This window comes from Ciconia boyciana, chromosome 1, assembly GCF_034638445.1.
Source record: "Ciconia boyciana chromosome 1, ASM3463844v1, whole genome shotgun sequence".
Lineage (NCBI taxonomy): Eukaryota > Metazoa > Chordata > Aves > Ciconiiformes > Ciconiidae > Ciconia > Ciconia boyciana.
Genome location: NC_132934.1, coordinates 149,819,883 through 149,840,316, shown reverse-complemented (window position 1 = coordinate 149,840,316; position 20,434 = coordinate 149,819,883). Strand labels below are relative to the sequence as shown.

Here is a 20,434-nt window from a genome sequence, read left to right as displayed (position 1 = left end):
TACATATTTTGCAAGTTCAGGCAAAGAAGAAAAAGGACTTACCCTTTCTTCTGCCTCCATAAATATATGGATTTTGTAAGAATAAGTTACATAGTAGTATTGATAGCAGTTTCTTATAGGAAATCTGACTACACAGGAGTTTTCTACAGAAGATCTGACATGTTCCAGTTTTCCTAGCAAAGCAGACAAGAAACCAAATTTCTTAGAAACATCAGTTGTACAATCCAACTCTATGAAAAGCCTTCTCGTCTGCTGAAAGTGAATAATTCTTAAACTAGCCATTAGATAATAACTTAATTGCATGATGAGGACATACAGAAATCTAAATTATATTTTAAAACCTCCTGTAAAACCTCCTGTCATTAGTTCATGTGCAAGACTGCTTAGAGCAGGCAGCATCACAGTACAGGGCACTGAACAGATAAATAAAAGAAGATACTTTGTGGATTATATTTATTTTTAAACTAAGTATGTACAGTCCTCACTTCTTTTGTGTTTTGCAAAATCTTGCAATTCTGCTTTGTTTTATCTGTTTCCTTTATTCTCCAGCAGTGTATCAGATACAGGTTAGCGTAACTCATGGAACAACACAGAGGTATCTGTGTTGAAGCTATTACGGTCTTAGGCAGCTCAGCAGTCATTCCTGTTATTTTACTTATATGAAAATTTCATGGTTATGTTTGTGTTTAATAGTTTTTTTCCTTGAATTAAAGTTGAGCACGTGCAAATGTTATTCTCCAACTTAAGTCAAACTATCCTGAGATAAATATACCTCGTAAATAACAGATATACATGCTTCAACTAATGTTAGATTAGAAATACAAATAAGTAAGCAAATTAAATCCCAGGGGAAGAAAAAAGAACAAAAACAACACCACCAGGAACAATAAAATTAAAATTATTCTTGTAGTGGTCAGAAAGAGGTTATATATACTAATACGTCATACCTACCCTCCAAAACTTTCAACAGAGAAGGAACAGAAAGGACAAAAGGAGTGCAAGGTCTCAGATACTGTTATCAATACTTCAACATTTTCACAACAACTCTCCTGTTGACGACTAGATGTGTTTAATTTAAGTTAGAAAAAAATATAGATGCATATGTATTTCAAAAATGTTGCCAAACTGCTAACAAAATTAATGTGAAGTTCAAATTTTTGTGCTTGTGTGTGAAAGGACAATAATTGCAAGCCAGTTTCTCAGCACTGTGACAGGTCACCAATCTACTCTGTACAGAGCTGTCTTTTAGAAATTGCTGTTTTATTTAGTAGAATGTTTTCTAGCTGTTACGGTTGCAAAGAAAATATTTGTGATGTGAAAAGGGTATTAAATGGAGCAGTGTCCTATTTCCAGACATAATGCCAAGTGAGATCCATTCATCAAAGAAGGCTATTAACCTTTATACCTAGAGCCTCACTTGTCAATATCCTTAACTTTCATTCCAATGATCATTTTATCAGAAAAATCTGATTCTTTTAGTCCCTCATTCCAGACTGCCAATCACATCTGCTTAAACATCTAGCTTTCTTGATGGCCTTCTTTATGCTATATGTTGTAAACATAATGATCTTAAATATATGAAACTGTGGAAGAGTATAATTTAAACTGAACAGAATAATAAGATAAATAACACTGCTTCTATTTTTGCTTGATACTGATATTACTATTTACATTGCTATGAATCACCTTCATATATGATTAGTCAAAATCTTCTATTCTTCAGTTAATGGATTCTGCCAAAGAATTTCTAGTCTGTCATTTCATAATGCCATACAACTCAAAATCTTCCACCCACATATAAGTCCAGGTCCCTACAGCTTACAAATAGAAATGTGGTTTATATCTAAACATGTAACCAAATTCTACTGTGTGAAAACAGTGTTATTCTTTCTTAATGTGTCTAGTCACATCTTTTACTGTCATATTTCTTCAGTGCCTGGGCTTGTTTTCTCTTTAGATACAAGTTTCTCAGTAATTCCAATCTTCTTTCTGACATACTTTATTCAGTCCTACGACTCCTTAACCTTTCGCAGTTCATGGGATTGAATTCTACTTGCCCTAACTTAAAAAAAGGGATTTAGCTCCAGACTCAAACATCTAAATTTAGTAGTCTATGGATAGACTGGTTTCCTGTTTTAGTCCCTGGAAAGCTGGATCTCAATTTGATTGATCATGCCTATATTTCTAAAGCCATTTCAAATACCCTGTGGTATCCAAGATGCTTGCATGGTAGATACGATTCAGGACCTAGGTACATAACATATGAAAACTGGTGATCTTCTGCAGTTGATTCTCTTCTGCTGCATGCCAGGAAGGATATGCAAGAGCATCTCAAATAGCACTCATGTTCAGGTGACTGAAATAGGTACCTGTTTGAGTTAAGCATTGGAGTCAGAAAGCAATTCAGCTGAATGAAATTAGATATCTACTATAAGAGGAGATAAAAGCTCTTTAGGTCCTGCTGGCTGTATAGACCACCTCTCCACTGACTACAGTGGATGCTTAAGACACCTAGGGCACATAAGCACAGCTACACTGTGCATAGATATATGCAAGCTCAATCTCACCTATGCGGTTTCTTTTTTCTTCTGCAGGCTATTCTCCCAGTGCCATTCTCCTGATGGTTTTTTTACATAACCCTTTCCTCCCCAACAAATAATCTTTTAGATCTATCTTTTCTCACATTCATTTATCATAAGCCTAAATACTGATTTTCTTTTGTCTCCATCTGTTTTCCTTCCCTCCTAGTTTTCTGTCGTTTGTATCTTTCCCACACAAATTGTCATAGGTGTGATCTTCTATTTGCTCTAAGTTAAATGTTTGCAATGTAAATACCAACTCGAGAGATCCAGCTTTGCCTCCCTTTATAGTCAGTGCAGGAAGGCAGGTGCTTTTAAAAAGTTGTTCATTGGACTTGCTTTAAGAAGTAACTCTAAGATGATAATAATTATGCTTCCAAATGCATATTTTTTTCCATTGAATACTGTTTAGGAAAATTCTTTGTGAATACAACATAAGAGTGCAAGTTGAACAAGTTCTGGAAAGTTAGGGATTTTTCCTGTTTTATCAATATTGTTTACTAATAATCACTAATAATAGGTGAATAATCTATTTCTAATTTAATGACAATTATCTAGTAACTCATCCACCAATATTTTACTTTTATACATACAACCACAATGCTTGACTTACTAACCCCATGTGTGTTTTAAAACATTTAAAAAAAAAAAAAAGGAAGAAGCACTTGTGTGTTGTTTGTGTGTATTTTGCTGTTTGTTTTGGCATGCTGAAGAACAGAGGAGCCCAGGGAAAGCTCACTCATCCTTTGCAAACTTGCCACTTTGCTGCCAATATTTGATCTCCAATCTTACATCTTGTTTATTTTGTTTGTAGTGAATTATCATTATGGCATTGTGCCTTTTGAACAGACTTCATTGATATAAAAATGTGCTCTGATCTGGCCAAGTGAAAAATATGTAATATCTTCTAACAATGATTCCAGTGAGAGTTCTTTCAGGACCCTTTTTAAAAATAATGAGATGGTCATAACACCAAACCAATGAATATTCAGCAGTGTAGCCATTGTCAGTCCAAAATAGCTTGCAAGTTAATAAGAATGAAAAACAGGTTTTGATCAGCTTTTGATTGTTATTTTTGAAGTGATCCAAGCAACTCACGTACAAGACCAGACTTGTAATTTGCTTACTGGACTACAAGTGGGCATGCATCTCTTGTGGCAAATCCCAGCTAACGTAGTGAGTAGTTTTAACAGTGTAGAAAACATAGGAAGTCATACAAATTGGTGCAGAAGAAAGAGATTACAAAAACACATTAAAAACAGGGAAATTGTTCAACACAATTAGTAAGATGTATCAGTAATTCCTCTTTACCCATACATAATGTACAGCTGAGAATTCCACAGGCAGTTTGAAACAAAAATGCTCCAAATCTCTTTTAGTTTTTTTGAATATACATTGCAAATTGTAGTGATGCATTACTCTATTTCCACAATACACAGTAAGCATATGCCATGGAATATATTAATTTAGTTTTTAATTCAATGTAATAAATCAATATTATTTCAGGTTCTATTACTTTAAGGAGACTTTTCAAGAGGTTTGAGTCTGATGTAAACTGTCCACGATTCATGCTGATTGTCACATGCCCTGGTTAAAGTGCAACCAGTGAACTCTACTGATACGTAATCCAGAAGCATCCCTCAGATTAAGGGAAGGAAATATCTTTTTTTTTCTTTCCCCCTTAGTTACCTCATGTCCAGACTTTCTTGTCTCATGTCCTTGGTAATGCGCAATGGAGCAGGGAGGTTATGGCAGGTGCTGTCAAGACTGTCACTCCAATCCCAAAAAAGGATGATGATACTTTCCATACCGTACCTAAGGATAGAGATGAAGGTGACAATTCAGTCCGATCCTAAGTACTTTGGAGAGAGCTTGCATCTAATTGTCACAGCCTGGTTACACACAGCTGTAATGATGTTGAGGAAAACGCAAAAAAAAAAAAAAAAGCCATTCTTAAGAAAAAAGCACACTTATTTAGAATTACCTTTACATGCACCTCTATGCAATTTGTGATTAGGCATCACTGATGTACAGATAAATTATGTATTTATAAGGATAGCGGGAAGGTCTGATTCTAGTAGCTTAATAGAAAATAAAGTGCATTAATTTAAATTTATGCTTTAGGATTTAGGACAATATTTGTCTGTCAGCAATTACTCAGATACTTGTATGAGGAACAAATAATTTCATATTTACTGCCTGTGAGATCGGGGTGTGTGCGTGTATGTGTGTTCTGAACCATCTGGCACCAGCTGACCTCCATGAGATGACCAGTTAAGCCAGGTAGTAGAGTGGCTGAGCCAGGTATATGAACCCCCGGGGGCCAACACTGTGCAACATCTTAATGACCAAGATGATGAGCCAGAGCGCACCCTCAGCAAGTCTGCAGATGATACAAAACTGGGAGGAGTGGTTCATACACCAGACAGCTGTGCTGCCATTCAAAGGGACCTCAACAGGGTGGACAAATTGGCTGACAGAAACCTCATGAAGTTCAACAAAGGAAAATGGCCAGTCTCGCATCTGCGGAGGAATAACCCCAGGCACCAGTACATGCTGGGGGCTGACTGGTTGGAAAGCAGCTCTGCAGAAAAAAAACCAACAGTGTGCCATTGTGGCAAAGAAGCCCAACTGCCTTCTGGGCTGTGTTAGGAAGAGCATTGCCTGAAGGTTGAGGGAATTGACCCTTTCTCTCTGCTCAGTCCTGGTGGGACACATCTGGAGTGCTGGGTCCAGGTCTGGGCTTTGCACTACAAGAGAGACATGGACATACTCGAGCCAGTCCAGCAAAATGCTAAGAAGATGATTAAGGGACTGGAGAATCTCTCCCTGAGAGAGCTGGGACTGTGCAGCCTGGAGAAGAGAAGGCTCAGGGGAATTTTATCCATGTGTAAAAATACCTGATGGGGGAGTAAAGACAATGGAGCCAGGCTCTTCTCAGTGACGCTCAGTGACAGGACAAGGGGCAATGGGCACAAACTGAAATTGAGGAAATTCCACCTAAACATAAGGAAAAACTTTTTTACCATGAGGACAGCTAAAGACTGGAACAGATTCGTCAACAAAGTTGTGGAGTTTTCATCTTGGAGATATTCTAAACCCAACAACACAGCCCTGAGTGACCTGCTGTAGCTGTCTCTGCTTAAGCAGGGCTTGGACTAGACAATCTCCAGAGGTGCCTTCCAATCTCAGCCATTCTTTGATTCTGCAATGATACTGACATTGAGTTTAATGATAAAACTGGTATATCTTTTAACACTCGTTATTATTGTCCTATCCACAAAGAAAAAGAAAGAAATACAGAAAGCAACATACAATGTATTTTTTGATCTGAAATATAGGGGTTCGCTTCTGAAATTTTGATGTGAAAACTTCCAGTCAGTGCAAAGGGAAACTTGTTTGGGAGTTTTCTTAAATGATGACTGTAACAAAAAAAATCATTGTAATGGGTCTGATTGGGATGGAATTAGTTTTCTTCACAGTAGCCTGTATGGTGCTGTGCTTTATTTTTGTGATTAGAAACAATGGTGATATCACTTCAGTGTTTTAGCTACTGCTGAACAGTGCTTGCACAGTGTCAAGGCCTTCTCTGTTTCTCACTCTGCCCCCACCCAGGGTGCAGTCTCAGGGTGGGCAGGAGGTTGGGAGGGGACAAAGCCAGGACAGCTGATCCCAAATGGCCAGATATATTCCATACCATATAACGTCATGCTCAGCAATAAAATGGTGGTGGTGGTGGTGGGAGTTTTTTCTAAAGTAGCCTTTTCTTGGAGGCTGGCTAAACATTACTCACCTGGTGGGAGGTGGAGAGTGATTGCCTTTGCATGACTTGGATTGTTTTTTTTGTTTTGTTATGTTTTGTTTTGGTTTTTTTTACACTCCCCTCCCTTCACTTATTAAGCTGTCTTTATCTCAAGCCACAAGTTTTTCTTGATTTTGCCTTCCAGTTGCCTGCTAGGGGAAAGTGAGAGAGCAACTGGGTGGGTGCTTACCTGCTGGCTGGGTGAACCCACCACAATCATTTAGATCATTTAAATCAAATACAGATATGAACTCACATAGTAATAAAACAAGAATTGAGGCTAAAAGCAACCATTGTAAACATGTTAGCATCTGAAATTCTGCTATGTTAAGCAAAGAGAGAAATACCATAGAGGTTTCATGACACATGGAGCTATATTTTGTAGCTGCTAGAGTAAGATTAGTGATATAAATGACTCTCAATCATCCAGATTATTTAGATATCATTCACAAAATTGCAACAGTTCCAGACTTGTGCTGTTTGAATATCTTATGATAGTATTCCGTTTAATTGACTGCACACAACCTAAAAGCGGCAAGTTTGCAAAATTGCTTTTCATTTCACTTTATATTTGTGCCTGAGAGACCACAGAGCCATGAACAAAAGGGCAGTGAACATAGCTTGAGGAAAATTGCAGGAGACAGTCCTACTTCTGCTATCATCCGAGTTTCACTGGTACTGCCTAACACTCATGGGGGAAACAAATACAGGCATGAAACTTGCATATTACTTAGCATGAGTAGCCTACTTGTTAGGTAGGACTGATTTGTTCTTTTTGGTCCTCTCAAGCCTGCGTTCCTTGCATGCCCCTAAATCACCTATTCCCTGAATGGATGTGCGGCTTGGCTATGTGCTCATTTGTTTGTCTTCACCTGGTGCCTGAGGCCAAAGGACTGAGTTGCATTATTCAATTATGGACAATTGCAAGTGAGAAGCATGGTATATGGGTCCATCAGTTCAGGACAAAGCTGGTTTTGCAAAATGGGTTTCAGATCAAGTATCTTACTGCAGAATTTTCTCTGAACTTTGTAGATACTCTGTTTTAAAAGTCACATTAAGAATATTTGAATATAAGAATATTCATTCATGCAAAGTATATTGCTATTGTATATAGGCCAGATACCACTGCAAAATACCCTGTTTTATTGAAAGGCTAGACCTCATGCCAGCTTTCTAGGCACTGCTAGAAATGAAGACAAAGGTCTCATTTTCAGAAATGACAGAACTATTCCAACCAGATGCAGCTGGAACAGCATTGATTTCCCAGAGGCTACTTTAGCATGCAGTAGTTGAAATTCAACGCACACTTTTGAAAATTTGGGCTAGAAGATACTAACCCCATTTGTCCTTGTTTTTATATTTGGAAATATCACTGAGTAACATGTATCTAGACTGGTGGGCTGGGTGTAGGACTGCTTCTTTATCGATACTGGTACTGTTCCCTAATCCAATAGCAAAAGGCACATGTGCATCAGTTCCTGCATACTACCCTGAATGTACTAAGTTTTCACCACCCTGAATGCTAGTTTGTGCTCAGCTCAGGATTTATCAAGCATTAGGTACTTTGCTTAGAATGAGCATTCAGAGATTAATTTTCCCATTAAAATTAATTTAATATAAACACTTTGTAGCATTTGAATAAATTCATTGCTTTTTTTAACTCTTCTGCCTAACTAACTAGACTACATGAGACAATTTAAGAAAAGTTATTGCACAAGAGGGCAAGTCCACCTGTAGGACTTAATTTCTTTTTAGGCACTTGTTAGTCACAAGACATTTTTAGATACTTATGCAGCTCTTACTGGTCAATTTGAAAAATTCAGGACCAAAGAGCTTTTTCTTGGCAAATAGTAAAGTTTTATATTTCACCCTTATAGTCCCTCCTACTGTGCTTCCCTCAGTGGTAATGCTGAAATAGTTCTGAACTAGTAAAATAAACCTTTAAAAAGTTTCAAGCAGATTTTCTTGATTTAAAAATGATGATTTATGATTATGCGAACTAGGTTTAATATGCATTAGGAATTCAAATGCTGTTGCAATAATTTTTTAGTAAAAGCTGCTTTTTAGAACTACCTTTGCACATTCTCTCCACAAGCAATAATTCTTCATCTATAGAGTAATTTATTTCTTCTGGTTTTAATATGTTACAGATGAATGGTTGTATGTCTTTCCTGTTAGAGCATTACAAGACAGGCCACTTTTGCATTAGGCTGGTACTACAACAGATACCTGTGGTGCTCTTCATGGTTCATGTGGTACTAATTTAAATGGGAAGTTGCACATATTTCATTGAAACACTTGGTAAAGCCAGCTTTCACAGAAGGGTGCAAATGATGGACTGTTCTCTGTGTGCAGCTGAACTGCTCTAAATGTGTCAGTGAGGGTTATGGATCATTTCATTCACCCATCAGCTCTGGTCCGCTGTGTGTACAAATCACAGTATAGTGTCATCCAACAGAACATTCCTGACAATACTAGAACATTTATAGTACTGCCATTTTTAATAGGAGTTCTGCAACCCTGTTTAAATAGTATTACTTCTTTAACTCTTTAAACTCTGAATTTGAAGTCATTTTTTGTTTCCCTCTCTGTTAGTTGTGGTGTTCCCAGTTTGGACTCTTTGCTCATTTTTCTTGGCGTCATAGCTACTGGGAAAGGAAATAAGAGACACTCAAGGTTAAAGGTAAGTTGCGGCTAGGACCTACATTCGAGAAACTTTCTGTCTCCATAAATGGTATGTTATTTTCTGTTTTTTCCTTAGCAGTGATCTTTGGATAATTCAATATCCCCTGAGCATACAGTCCCTTTAAATATCAAACAGACCACTTTCATTCTCTGTCAAGAATCAATTGAATTGATGATAAATGTTACATGATTAGTGAACCCTTTGTCTTTTCATTGTCAGGAGGAAAAATATTTTTGGCAGTTGCAGTATAGTATTTTCCCATTACCTAGACTTTACAGCTGAGAAAAGAAAGAAACTTGCTGAAATTTAAAGGAAACTTTGTCAGTGGCTTCATGTCATGGATGGGAGAATCTGCAGCAAGAAATCTAGTATAATTATGATTATTATAAAAGCAAAGGCATGTTTTGCATTTAGGGAGTGGCCAACTGTTTTAGACCTTACTTCTTTTGTGTGACTTCTTCTGTGTTTGAAATGATCCCTCCCAATCCTGCATGATAGACTAACAGAACCGGCACATAGAAATGCTACTGACCAGACATACAAGTATACACATTTAGGCTTCCCTTTAATCTGTAATGGCCATTCAAAATCAAGGGTTGCAAGTATTCATTTTTTCCTGAAGAACTGGTGACTTACCTAAGTGCAAGGAGATGTTCACTTTGGTGAAATTAAGGTAGGTTACTCATGATATTGAAGTTATAATCTATTGGTAAACTGAAACCTACAGTCACTGGAGATTGACTGGCTCCTAACTCAGACTTTCATGTTTCTCCATAGACTATAGGAAGACTCATCACCTACGCTGGGCACCAAAACTAGGTGTTTAAACTTACATGATGTGAATATCTCCTAGTTGGCCAGTTATGGATTTAGAGGTCTGTATTTAAGAAATATGGTTTGAGATGTTTTAGTATAAATCTTGACAGCTGGTAACTTCCCAAATCAGTTTACCATGTCATAGCCCTTCAGAGACTGGCTAATTTTGGACCCATGTTACTTCACTTGAACATACCTCATTTCTGAGTTTATAGCAGGCGCTGTCATTCTGCATATCTCCTAGATACATGGGGAGTGCTCTGAAAGCAGCACTCTTAAACAAAACAAAACTGAAAACAGCAATAATTTTTTAATTGAACAACATGGGATTTTTCTTGAACGTGACTAAGCCTGCAAATCCATCCTGGCTGAAGTTAATAACACCAGAAAAATTTCTAACAAACACCATTTTCATCACTTGAAAGTAAAGATCCTGGATCATCACTGATCCTGGCAACCACTGTCCATGTAAGGATATTAGCCATTGAATATGGGTTACTTATTCCCTTCTAGCTGTGGCAGAGAGTACTCCTCTATGGACAACAATAACAACTAAGTCAACATTTGCATTATTTTTACTGCTCATCTTGTGTACATACATTACCAGCACACCCACAAATAGAACCATGAAGTTTCATGGAATCTTTTATTATTATTTTCAATTTATCACTGCTAAACTTTCACTTAGCCCCTTCACAGAAACAGAATCTTTTCAGTGCTTTTAGGTACCAGATTAGAGGCAGTTTGGGGGGCCACTCTCAACAGACACATAGTGACATCTTTCTTCTCTCTTGTGGGATGCAATGGCAGCTCAAGAGGTTAATGAAATAGGAAGAGATGGGCCAAAAAATGTAACTCCTTTTTTGGTTGTGGGATTATGTTGCTACTGATGATCATGCAGATTCCAGAATATCTTCAAATATAATTTTTCCTGTAATAAAATCTACTTACTACTCTATTCTCAGATTTCATGTCAGGTTAAGGGCCAAGTTCTGCAAGGTTCAAGCAAAATTCCTCACATAATTTTTAAATTAGATATAATTAGTATGCATTTTATTTGACTTGGGTGCACGGTATAATTACTCCTTGCATGCTCTTAATCCAGCTATAGCTCTTGCTTCTGAGCTTTTGATTTTTCTATATATTTAAAGTTAGTTAAACATTAATTTGCTAAATATATTTCAAAAATTCCACACTGTAAAAAAAGAAAGTTATTAAGTTTGCTGTACAGATAGTTCTGAATTTAATCTTCCTCTTATGTATATGATAGAAAGTTTTCTCTTCTTGCACTGACTTCAGTGAGAGCAGTGTGAATCGCTATTTTTACCATGTAAATTAATGAAACTCCATCAGTGGTACCAGTAAGCCTGTCAACATAAAATAACTAAAGAATTTGACCATCTTCATGTCTTTTGGCCCTGTGAGATTATTACTCAGGGTTTTTTTTATCTTTGTTGGCAACATGTCTCCTCTTAGAGCTAGAGGGCAAGGGTCCACTCTTGGCTTTTGCAGATATGCATGCTGTGTTACGGAGACACTCCAGCTCCTCTGTAAATAAACCCTAACAATACCATTCATCCCCCCTGTAAGTGAAAAGAAAAGCCATTATACTTTCGAATTTCTGAAATTAAACTTGACAGACAATGGTGATATGTTCTGAATATATGATTGAAATTATTTGCGAGATTAAAAACTGTAAATTACTCCATTTCACACCATGTGTAAATAATGTTTCTTTCTGCCCCTTCATTCAAGACTGTATGTTTGGGTACAGTCACTTTTTCTTTTAAAAAAATCCATTTGTTAAAAATGAGACATGATTTCTTGCCAGGGAAGCTGACAGAGAAAAAAAAATATGGTGATGGAGAAGATTCTTTTCATCTGCCTCTGAATGATCACCGTGTGATGCTGCTTCCTAAATTCCCTAGCTAAAAGCCAGCCTCACTACAGAAAAATTACTAGTATCCATTTCCCAAATTGAGTAATGGCAAGCAGAGATTCTTGGAATATGTCTACACCCCACAATGAAAGGCTGTTAGACGTACTCTAGTGCACTCTGAGCAAGCTGGCAAGTCTGTACAGCGAGGATATAAGCATGTGACGCAGAAGCTATAAAGCCACATTAAAGTAGTGTAGCCTAACAGACAGGACTAATAAACCCATATGCAGTGTCTCCTGCTCCAAAGATAACCCACTCCCAAATTGTTTGGGTACCTCAGTGTGGGACTTCTCACACAGACAGTCTTGTCAAATACCACACAGGAATTTTATTCTCTTCCCTGGTTTCTGCAAGGGGAGGCTTATGGCTTCATCTTTAGACTTTAGATCACGATAGCTGGGTATTTGAAAGGTTGTACAGAGATGGGGCAAATCAAGAAAAGCATGAAAGAAAATTTTTCTGAAAGGGGAAGCTCGCTGGTGCTTCTGCTTCTAAGTAGCAGTCTTCTTCATGGGGAGCTCCTATTTAGGAGGCTTGCAGGCTGATGATAACTATGATTTTTCCTAAACCGGCTTTTTTGTTTGTTTTCTTCTACTCAGTGTGAACCCATGTACTGTGCCCAATTAATTGACCTATATAAATCTGCAGAGAAACATGATTGCCAGCAACACATGATTGTAAGAAATTCGATATTATCTTGAATATGTTGTAGTGATTATTTGACAAAGCATCAGTAATGCAGGTTGTGTTTGACAAAAACAATAATGACGAAAAATGTGATTAAAACTTTAAGAACCAGGCCACATTTCACAAATCCTGATTGCTTAATTACCACTTACCCATTGACCAACATGTCTCTAACAACAAACATTTGTTTTCAAGTGAATATGGGAAGTTCCAAATTGATTAGCAAAACATTAAATGAGTTTTCCTTTTCCTGTTTTACAAGTGTTCATTTTTGAGCCCAAGTACATCGTATTCCTTCATCTCACACGGTTATGCAATGTGCAGGTTAGAATTAGTGGAATTCCTAAGCCATGAGAGAATTGCAAACTCTTTTCCCATTGAGATTCCACAAAGGAAGTGAACTTGGAAACTAATGTGGTTTTGGGGGAAAACCTGAATAGAGGCCTTAGTGGCGTTCAGTTTTCAGGAGTTGGCATGTTGTTCAGTTTTGTCCAATTATCAATAAATAAGAGGGATTAGCTGCTGGTAATGGTGCAGTGGACAAAAGATGCAGGTCACATGCAGTGAATTCAGAAAAGTGAGAGTGTACTTAGGAAAAAAAGCTTTTCTAAATTAGCAATAAAAAGAGATGATTAGGTTAACTGTTTAGTTTCTAAAGTAGATAAATCCTGATGATATGAATTCACTACTGAATTATACCCTGAGTGATATGTCAAGGTTCATCTAACTTTCATCTTCTTACTACAAAATAATCATTTAGCTCTTCATCTAACTTGCTGCACAAAAAACCGAGCCTTTGGAAACCGATGAATATGACCTTGAGAACTGAAACCAAAAGAGGTGACAAACAGAAGAGAAGTGAAACTTCAACTGGTTAGAATGTAGATTAATGATTTTAGAAGTTTAAATGTCACTCATCTATTCGCCTGAAATTTGTCCTGAAAGGAAGAGTAAAAATGCCCGAGTCTTTAAGTACAGAATGTGAGCTTTGACAGAAAGTGTTCGGTACAGAAAGTATGTTGATTTATGTTATGAACCGTTCCCTAGCTTTTATATTCCCTCTTTCAGTATCAATTTAAGCAGTGTGGTAATCAAAGTTAATTAAGAAAAGTTTGGTATTTAGAGTTTAGAGATGCAGATGCTTTGAGACTGATATTTTACTCTGTCCAGAAATCTGAGAAATGGTAGATCAAGAGTGATTCATACTCACAGATTAATTTGGAGGCTCCGAGCTGGGGATGGAAAAGCACCTCCTACTGTGTACATAGAGTCTAGTTATCCAATAAATCTTTGCCACACTAGTTCTCCAAGTGAAGAGCAGAGAAGGACACAGTAAGACATATAAGTGCTCAGCAACAGAAATTTTAGCCAGTGGAACATTATCGAAAATCTGACATTACACATTATACCATTAACTGATAAAGCTTTTTGGACAACGCGTTCCCTATAGAACATTGTACACAAGTAGTTTCTATCCAATTCACTATATGTATGAATGAATAATTTGTGGGAGGAGTGAGAAGAGAGATTATAGTATTTGCAATATGTTTTCATTTTAAAATGCCAAGTTTTCTGCAAGCTGCCCTGCTGGACAGTCTCAGTTTCTCTTCAGTACATGGAAATTGATATTTCAAGTTAGTTTAAAGCCCTAGATAACATGACAGGCACAGAAATGTCCACTGGTAGTTCTGTTGTTAAAAATAACTGGCTTAGTCAGCTGCCTCTTAAACATCCTTTCATCACACTTGTGCTGAGGGTGCCAGAAATGGAGATACCTCTGTCTGCTTTGTCTATTAGTTTTTGTCAACAAGCAGGAAAAGAAGGAAAAAAATACATGGCTAGGCAGCTTGCTCCATGAAGAAAATAAGCCCCCAGCATCCTGTAGATATTCTTTACATGCCTTCTGTGTTCCCAGTGTAAACATTCAAAGTTTGAGGGCGTAGAGCAGATGAATGGCTGGGGGTACTAAAGCACTGCTCCCTCCTTTCTTCCCATGGAGCTGACCGGAGCCCCTGCCATTTAGGGGCCATGCTGCTGAACTTCCAGGAGTTTACCACTTTCCCAATCAGCTACCATATGGTAATAAACCCAATGCACATAACAAAGGATGTTGTTCATTTTTGATTAGAGGAGGTTGGAGACACATATTCCATTTTATGAACTAAAATACCTGCTGCAGTTGGCTTGTGGATTGTACTTTTCTCAGGTATATGGCCTGGAAAATGGCTGATCTGTGCCAAGTAAGTGATGTTTATCAACTTGCAGCTTTTTATGAACACAGGGGAGAAAAATGTGTATAACAGGATTATAAAGACTTGAATCAAATCCAGACAAACTGTTCTTGTTTTCTAATCTGCAAACACATAAATACTGTTATAGCTCTGAAAGTAGGAAAAAAGTGTAACTTTCCAAATAAAATTCTATTAAAGTCTGCAAAGTTAATTAATGTAATAAATATGCCTGTGCTATATTAAGCGACAAACCTAACACTATTATCTCTTTCTATTTTCTTCCTGGGTAACTCAGTACATCAGTAGTCTAAGGCCTTGAACTATATACAGTGCACTCACTTAACTATCACCACCCAAAGCCAAGTATTTCAGCAATACACAACAGCGAGTTATAAACAAAAAGTGATTATGATTATATTAAGTAAAGTTTGGAGCCAGGATATTCTATTGCATTTTTATGGCAGAAGGTAGTATAAATGCCTTATTAAGAGGCTATAATTGCTGGAAGTGGCATACCATGTTTGTTTTACGAGACTATTATGGTTTAATAAAGGTGGCAATAGACGATACGACTGAAAAGAGTTAATGACACACATAGTTGAGAACTAAATCCTCTATAAAGTCTGCGTAACGTCTTGTGATGTCAACTAATCTTGTTATTTCTTAGCCATGCTCCACTGGATTGTAGAAATAACTAACTGATTCAATAACTTGGGGAGCATAGATCCTTGGGCTATCTTAAAATAGTGGATATTCCATGAATTAAGTATCCCACGTATTTTGGAGAGGAAAAAACGTCCTACTTAAAATATGGGTTCAGGATGGGTAAATTACTTTTTGTCTGAGTTTCAACAATTCAAAGACCTGTTGCTTTTCTCACCTTCCTCTCTCCTTATAAGCAGATCCATTTTTTATAAAGAATCATGCTTGAGTCTGCAGCCCAGTTGTAAGTATCAGCATTCCTTTTTCTTCACCTTTTAAGGAGTTGAAATACAACACATCATATTTGCTAGTGGTTTTTGGTGCTTTCATTAGCTGAACAACATCAGCTAATGGTCCGCTCTGTGATGGATTCTCATTGTGCAACATTTTCTCCCACCAAGCCAGTAGGACTCTGCTGAGAATAGTGTAGTGCTCGTTACAAGTAAAGGCATCCAGATCTGGGGTTGCCACCAAAATCCCTCGCTCACTGGCTGATGGTGTCACTGGGAGGCTGTCTCTGCGACCACACACAGAAACGAGGGAAAGGGAAGGCAGCGTCAGTCTGCAAACTCCCATCTCTTAGGAGGGTTCAGAGCATAGTTTGGTGACATACATGTACAAACCAGAAAAGAGAACAGAGAGCTGAAGTGTCTAATGAAAGGTGTTTACATTTCAGTTCATGTTTGTATCCCGACTGACTGAGGAATTCAGTCATATCAAACCCAAACTTTGTTTCCAGTGGCTCCTAAAGTCTCAATAAATGAGTAAGTTCTGAAGTCAGTGTTTCCTCTATCCAAGTTTCCCAAATATTATCCTCACTAATGGGATGCACTTCATGCAATAGCTTGATTACTCACTTTCTGTTATTCCCCATTCCCAAATGTGTTACATCTGACCCATACTTTCACTAGGCTTGCTGTTCCAAATTTCACAACATTGATTTTTTGAATTTCATTCTGACTGACATCACAGAACAGTACTGAAATGTGGTTCAATACTCATTAAATAAGATATCTAGTACATTGACAATATTTTAGTGATTTCGTGATAGAGACACCAATAATCTATGACTAGATTTTACCCTGTTCTTGACAGGGAATGCTGGACTGTATGCCTAAATGGAAGACAGTCCATTGCTTGGCCTTAGGTACTGCCAGCTCTCTCTGCGTGGGGAGCAAAGGAATATAAATCCAATTTCTTCCTCTTTATTGTTGCTATTGTTGCATTTGAGAAGTTATTAAAGGTTTGCTGGGGCTCCCCTGTCTTTTTTTACTACACTGGTTGGCACTCCAGTACCAGTGGCTAGATTTTACTATGTTAAGAAATATTAGTGGTCTACATATGCAAGTAGTGGAAGACACTTCCACACTTAATTCTCCACAACAGTCTTGGCAAGAAGTAGTTATGTTTCATCTTTCCTATAACTAGACTCTGTTTTTTGATACGCTACATTTCCATTTACTTCTGAAATCTTCTGTAAGAGCTGGGTTATATGAAAGGCAAAAATAGGGTCTCTGTTTCAAAAAGTGTATGAAAGAAGAAACAAGCAGAGAAAATACATATAAAACAAAAAAGTGAGGTAACAGACACACTTGTGTTTGGTTGCACATGCAACACTGTGATACGGATATGCTTTTCTGCTCATTTCTTTAGACAGGGACAAGAAAAATTCTTTTAGGCCAAATTCCCTCTCATACACAGAAGACAATAACACCTGAGTATATGAGGGGTCTAATGGAACAGTTAATCTATTTCTGAGGTAGTACATTAATTGCCGTAAGTAGAAGTGCAGAATTTAGTGCTCTGGGCTTTCATTTATTGCTCATTATTCTTTTTCCCTTATAACTGTTTTGTCTGTGTTTATGAATATGCACATGCATTGTCTGACATTCTGCTGTATATTATCTAACCTCTATCTTACTGCAATGTAAGGTGTAAAGAGACAAGCTTAGAGAGTGTAAACAACCAACTCAACCAAAGTTTGTTCTCCCAGGGCTAAAGCAAAAAATGATAGGGATAAAATCAGAAATAATTTTCCAAGGATTTTTTTAATTAAAAAGAACGTAAAATTGCTTTTTAAAAATTAAATTCAAAGTTCAAATTTTTGAGTTTTCATTAAAGCTGTTCCAATAAAAACAATTAGGCATTTAAGGTGCCTGAACAGCAGCCTATGACCACACTGCATTTCATGCATCACCTCACACATCACGGGTCCCCAGACCCTTGCATCACCTTTAGCAAACTTCCAGCATGTGCATTACATTCGTAGCAGAAAAACATCCCCTAATCCTACCACACTGCATCTGTATGAAAGATTTGCAGGGTGTGGATAAGCATGTTGTGATTGCTGATACTTGTGAGGCTGGAGGAGAGTAAGGAAGAGCAGAAGGCTTCAGAGGCCTTTAGGTGGGAGAACAGCATGTTGCCTCCTCTTCAGTTAGTTAATCAAGAAAACATAGAGAACTGGGTCTGTGTGACTGTAGGCCAGCTATAAGTCACTCCTGCAGCAGTAGGGGCTATATAGAGCCACCACTGATGCATGTGCACACAAGACAAAAGAGCAAAATGAAGTGAAAGTGTCAACAAAGCTGAGCAAAGGTTCAGTTCTGAAAATGCTCGCTTCACTCTTGCATATGCATATAGGGCACTTCCTCAGCAACCCGATTAAAACCTACATGTGTAAATAGCCAGAATGGTAAAGCTTTCTGCATAGAAAAGACTTCATCGCACAGTTTCTGAGCAACTGATGGTACAAATAGGAGACCTACTAGATAAAGAGGCTTAGGTGTCAGATAGCTTCCTACACAGTGGGCACAGCTCCCTGGCAAGATGCAACACTTCCTGAGCTCAAGATGTGGAACAGGGTGATGGAAGTGCCTGATGAGTTGGTGCTCTGTACTGAGAAGAGACCTTCAGCTCTGCAACCACACCAGATGTACCACTATCCTCAAGGACATGAGAACAGTATTCTTTTTTGTACTAGTAATGTCCTTCCACCCACAGAGCCATGTTTCAGTTCACTCTCTTGTGCTGGCCACCTTGTACATGTCTCCTGGACTACCTTCTCTCCCAGAGAAGGTAGTCCTGGGAGCAGAGCTCCCAGGAGCTCTGCACACGTAGCTCCTCCAGGCTGTAGAAAGTGTTCCCATACATGAGGGATGGAGGACGTGAGTGGTGGTGCATGGTCCAGGCCACACTGCCTAGCAGGGTATGTGCTGTTGGATACAGGCACTTCAGGCAGGGACTTTCACAGGTGTGAGCTCTCCAGACTTCATGTGCATGTACCCTACAGCACACTAACAAGCTATAGGTTTTCCCTTATTGTCCCAACTGGGACAGGTTAATTGCAGCCCAGAGGTTCAACAATGTGAGCAATCAGGGAAAGCTTTAAAGTACAGTTGGTGTGTTAGGCATGGGCTGTGAGCCATGGGGTTTAGTTGGTGTAATATGTACACTTAGAGGCCTAAAGATTCTTCGATATCAGAGATGCAGGTGTGTAAGTGTCTGAGAGACGAATCAAGTTTAAATGTACACTTCCTTACCCTTTTCTTTCCAATCTTTTCCCGAGTTCCCCCTCTTCTGATCCACTGATACGTGAACACGTATATGTATACTGACATATATGTGTATATTTATATATAAATATATTAATATATGTATGTACATGTGAACTTGGGCTTCCCCTCTGTCACCCTTGAATGAACAATTTATGGGTAAGTTATATCCCTGCACTTAAAATCTCTGAACTTCACCCAGATGAGCATGGATAAAAGGATGACCAACTATATCAATTGGTCTGAGAATCCTGTTCTTGCTAAATAGATATTAAAGCAAAATCAAGATTCAATATTCCAACCTAAGTGGTTTAAACTGAAAAACGATCCTAATGCTGGAAGTCTAAATAATACAAAAACCCTTCAGAAAGGCCCATTGTTGTAAAATGGATCTGCACCTGTGGGAAACATCAAAGTCAGCATGTCTTTTCCTTTGAACTATATTCCCTTTTATCCTCCATTTTTCTTCTGTATGTTTATATATAAAAATCCAATATTATTAACGCTTTGGCATCTTTCCACCAGTATAATGAATTAATCCAAGTTAGAGCAATAGCTTCATGAAATATTCTTTGGCGATATTACTGCAAGCAGAGGGTATTTATTTACCTGTTCCTTTCCAAAAGCATGATGGCAGAATTTTCAAATATTTCCAGCAGAGGTCTGCTTCCACTAAAGTCACTATTGCTTCAGAAATTCAGATAAATTCTGATTGCGCCCGAAAATCATGCATGAAGGTTTCCATTAGTGGAACTTTCTCTTACATTGTCTTAGGACTGAGCAAGGAATAAATAGGTACTATAAAAAGTTTTTAGTATATTGTTGAGCAAGGAATGCTCATGTTGAGCAAGGAATAAATAGGTACTATAAAAAGTTTTCCTTGTTCTGGGAATAGTTATGAGTGGAGAAAGGCTGGGTCACATGCACGGTACAAATACATTCAGTGATGTCCATTCCCTGTAGTGTTTGCCCAATAGATTGCTCATAAATATTAACTTTTGTTCAGCTGTTTTCTCCATGTTAGTGGTACCATTTTAGGGAATATTCATACAATAAAGGCCACATTTTGACAATCTAGCAAGAAAATGATGCTCAGGCTTCCCAATATTAACATCCTTAAAATGAAGCTAAATATGCATTCCATATCCATAATCCCATTAATTAAACAGTATTGTTGAAATGTTCCTTTTCAAAGAGTCTAAGAAAGTAATTGCATCAACTTTAAGCTAAATTCTTCACAAAAACCAGCAATGTATCCTGAAGGGTGACTATTCCTCTCAAGAAATCCATCAAAAACCCTTGTACTTATTTTTTTTCTTGCAGGCACATGTAAACTGATAAAAATAGGAACTAAATATTCCAAAGAAGATAAAATTGAAGCAATAATTGCCCATAATGAATAAAAAGAATACAATCTACGAAATCAGTAATACCAAAA

General features: G+C 37.8%; 1 long non-coding RNA gene across 1 annotated transcript in view; it reads right to left on the bottom strand.

Moving 5' to 3' along the window:
- Positions 1-4,339: 4,339 nt before the first annotated feature.
- LOC140648030 (uncharacterized) overlaps positions 4,340-20,434 on the bottom strand; it is a 66,029-nt gene continuing 49,934 nt past the window's right edge. The window contains exon 3 of the long non-coding RNA XR_012041057.1: positions 4,340-4,394. This is a non-coding gene — a long non-coding RNA (uncharacterized lncRNA). The remainder of the gene's footprint in view (positions 4,395-20,434) is intronic.